This window comes from Gossypium raimondii, chromosome 7, assembly GCF_025698545.1.
Source record: "Gossypium raimondii isolate GPD5lz chromosome 7, ASM2569854v1, whole genome shotgun sequence".
Taxonomy (NCBI): domain Eukaryota; kingdom Viridiplantae; phylum Streptophyta; class Magnoliopsida; order Malvales; family Malvaceae; genus Gossypium; species Gossypium raimondii.
This window is the reverse complement of record NC_068571.1, coordinates 6,484,793-6,489,054: the sequence shown is the minus strand read 5'-3', so window position 1 is coordinate 6,489,054 and position 4,262 is coordinate 6,484,793. Positions and strand designations below refer to the sequence as shown.

Genomic DNA, 4,262 nt, shown 5'->3' with positions numbered 1-4,262 from the left:
TTGGTTGTTTGTTTAGGAGAGGGGTTAGAAACACTCGATTCTTCGGTGAATTAGGTTTGGGAAGCGTTGTTCGTTAAAGGTGAGCACTTCTGTGAATTGAGGATTTTGGTTCTACGAATCACTTGGTTTAGTGCTAAATTAGTGCTTTAATCGGTGCACTAAGGTTTTGGTCATCTTCTAGGAACGTTTGCATCAAAATCGAACCAGGTATGTAATGAAAATGCGAGAAAACAAAGTTCAACGAAAGCCGAAAAGTGGCCTGTCAACGCTACACGGGCATGTGCCCAGTTATGTGGTAGGTTGTGTGCGACACACGGTCGTGTGACAGGTGTATATGTGACTGTGTGGGTCACATGGCCTAAGTCAATTTGGGCGTGTTAGCCGTGAGCCAGGCCGTGTGGGGTACATAGGTTGGGCTAATTTGGGTGTGTAGGCCCACATGAGCAAGTCACACGAGCATGTGGGCCCAAATTTTGAATTTTTTCCTAGGGTCACACACGTCATTCCGATCGACTGTGGGCCTTCCGTAGGGTCAGTAATGGTAAAACAATCCCTAATACATGGAATTTGTTATTCTGAAAGATTATTCTGTATTAAATATGATCTGATTATTCTGTATAAACATGAGTAAAAATCTATATTTGAGCATGCAAGACATGTTAATTCTGATATATCTATTGATCTGCCATCTGTATTTGTGTATGGGCTGGGTTATTTATATATATGTGGAAGAAGTGTTCTGATAGACGACATTTCGCTATTATTCTGGTAGCATGACTGCGTTTATTGTGATAAATGTCGTACGAACACTATGTGATGTGTAGGGCTAGGTGGGTGTTTTATACCTTACGTGGTGTGATGTGATGGTCGGAGTTAGTGTGTAGAGAATGGGGTAGCACTTTGCATATCTATATGACTCTGTTAATCTGGTTCTGTTAAGGACTTATGTCCATATCTGTTCTGTATGTGATAAATCAGAGTATATGTATGTATGTTTCTGTAAGTTACACATTGAGTTTATTTGAAAACTCATGTCTGTTGTTTACTCTGTTCAGGTAATCCTTAGACGTAGGCAGGTCTGTGCGACGAAGGCTCAGTGGTGACCACTAGTCTGGGAACTATTTTAAGTAATAATTTATTTAATTTTCTAAGTTTTCTTTGAGAGTTTTGTAACTTTGGGACTCTCTAGACTGTTTGTTTTTAATTTTTGGATTTGGATGCGTTTTTTTATTTTTATACTGCGATGTTTGACAAAACCATAGTTTTATGCAAACAAATGTTTTTTTTTAAATACAAGCTTAGTTTTCAAGTTTAACGATTTTCAAACCTCCGCTGCAAAATTATTTTTTTCTGAAAGAGCAAACTATCGATGGTTGCATTAATTAATATAATAATTAATACGTCTTATAAATGTGCACTTAATTTCTTTAGTAATAATATACTCAGGTTTCTACCATGATAAGATTGGTTTCAAAACCCTTCTTTGTAATATTTCTAAATTTGACAATAACGTTTAGGCCGGGTTTAGGGTGTTTCAGTTTTTGTAGTAGTATTAATAGTTGGTCAAAGTGGTTATTATCCTACGGTAAGGAGTTTTTCATTAAATTGATTTTAGAATCTTACCAACTTATGTTATGTCTATTTTTCTTGCTCCTAGGGGCACTACGGAGGAAATGCTTTCAAAATTACAACATTTGTGGTGGGCTAGCAAGGAGAAAGGGAGAGGATGGGACAATAGCATTAGAATCGATGTGGATAATTGGGGGTTTGAAGGCCTTGATGGTAATTTCCTTTGCTATCCTATGTCTAATATTTCGGAAAAAGTGGTTTGTGATCTTTAGGTGCCCAATTCTTTTGCATGGAATAAGGATCGGGTTTGTGAGCTCTATGATGAGCTTGTGGGGGATCGTATTTGTGACCTCCCTATTATTTCTAATGGTCCGAACGATAGGGTGATATGGTTCCATAACACTCATGGGTTCTACACTAGAAAATCAGCTTATTCGTGCCTTCTTCTTAAGCGAATAGGCTTTGGTCTGCATTGTCTTTTTTGGAAGTTCATCTAGAAGATTAAGGTTCTTCTCAAAATTCATGTTTTTGCTTAGAGAATTGGCCACGAGCTGCTCCCCACGAATGCCAAAATTTCCTCCATTAAACAGAATGCTAGACGGGACTGCTAGTGAAGAAATTGTTATTCATGCACTCAAAAGACTGCCTGAAAGCCCGTGCCATTCTTGCCTTCGGTGGTTCGATGGTAGGCTCCTTGACATAGAGCATTGTCGATGTATTGATTGGCTTGAAGATGCTATGGGATTTTTAGACAAAAAAGCCTTTGAAGATTTAATCACGACTCTTTGGAATGGTTAGAACAATCGCAATAATTCTATCTTTCGAGGGAAGGAGGAAGAGGCTTGGATTGTTTGGGATAGAGCGAAGATACTTAGTGATGACTTCCGTATTCACAACACGGTTAACAAGCCGCTCCTTCCCTTGGACCCTAGAGTTCAGAAATGGGAGAAGCCCCCGATTGGCTATGTGAAAATTAACGTGGATGTAGTAGAAACGGACAATAAAATTGGCTTTGGGGTTATTATTCGGGATTGTGATGGTTTTGTCATCGGTGGTGGCACGGGTTTCAAATACGAACTTACGACGTCTGAATGGGCGGGCTTATACGCTCTTGAGGAGGGAGTCCTTTTAACTCACTCTTTTAACGTTGAAAATGTCATTTTCGAAACCGACTGTGCTAGTATTGTTAATCGAATCAGAAAACGTAATAAAGACATCACTGTCATTGGCCATCGCATCAAAGAAATTCGTAGATCGATGGAGTTATTCTCTAAAGTGGAGGTCAATTGGATTAACCGAAGCTGCAATAAAGTGGCTGATTTTATTTGTAATTTTGCGCTTTCGAATAGCTGTAATATGTCTTTTGGCATGGATTATCCGAAGGATATTCATGATTTTGTAATCCTTCATTAAATTTCACATTTTGTATTATTTATATCATTAAAATGTTTAATCATATTGAATCTTTATAAATTTCTGTTGAAATTGAATTATTGATAATGTCATAAATATTCGTGTTAAAATTTTATGTTGTATCAATTTCACATTTTATCTTTAAAATAATTTTATCAAAAATCACATTTTACATTTAATATATATTTTAATTTCAAAATACATGGTGACAATAGTAATAAGATAATTACAGTAACTAAGCAAGCAAAGAAGCTAACATATATATAAAATATTAATAAATAAATTATGAAGGGATGAAAGTTAATAACAAATTTAATTACGGTGGGCAAATTTGGTTATAAGGACCCAAAATCATTTAACTTTAACAAATATATTCGATTCGATTTGAATTCTTTCTCCCTTGACTCGATTTAAAAAAAAATTTAAATCGAGTTAGGATGATAAAATAGGATTCATCAACTCGATTAACTCGAATTTTTTTCATTCGATTCGATTGAACACTCACCTCTAAACACGGTACAACTTGAGCTACAAAACCTTGATACGTGGATAATACCTTCGATTGTTGGGAGTTTAGGTCAACTACCATGAGGACGACACTTTGAAGATTTCTCCCGTAGGAAGATGATTCCCCATCAATAAAATATATTTAAATTGTTGTAAAATTATTATGTTTAATTTGTTTGGATTTTTATTTAGCTACTCTGTTAATTTTTATTTATTTATTGTTAATTATAAATATATTTTATTTAAATTAGTTTTTTTGTTTCATTTTATATTATTCATGGATTTGGGTTCGGATGTTAATGATTCAAATATCCGACATATGATTGAAAATGTTAAATTTAATTTTTTACAGATTTAGATATATGATGAATAATGATATTTAATTGGGTTTGGATAATTTCACTCAGATAATTTGCAAATTCAAATTATCAAACAAATTTACAAATTTGAATTAAAAATTAAAAATTGCAGATATTCAACCTACTGCAATTCCTACTTAATTCAGTTTTTTTATGAAAATTTTCATTACAATTGTCATTTTTACCAAAAAATTTGGAATCCATGAATTTTTATTTTTAACATTGCAATCCCTAAAGATAAATGCCCATAAACCACATTCGCTTTATATTAATAAGAATTCTAAATGATAATCATAGCTTATATTCGTAAATAAAGAAAAGGACAAAATGAAAAAAAAAAAAACAAAGGGCAAATCACAAATTAACTTACATAATTGTATTTTTTGTTAAAAAAAAAAAACACGGAAACCAACA

General features: G+C 34.1%; 1 long non-coding RNA gene across 1 annotated transcript; it reads left to right on the top strand.

Moving 5' to 3' along the window:
• Nucleotides 1-635: 635 nt before the first annotated feature.
• Nucleotides 636-2,968, top strand: LOC105803581 (uncharacterized). The gene is made up of 3 exons (XR_001136506.2): nt 636-1,127; nt 1,658-1,782; nt 2,106-2,968. It is a non-coding gene; the product is annotated as an uncharacterized LOC105803581 (long non-coding RNA).
• Nucleotides 2,969-4,262: the final 1,294 nt, after the last annotated feature.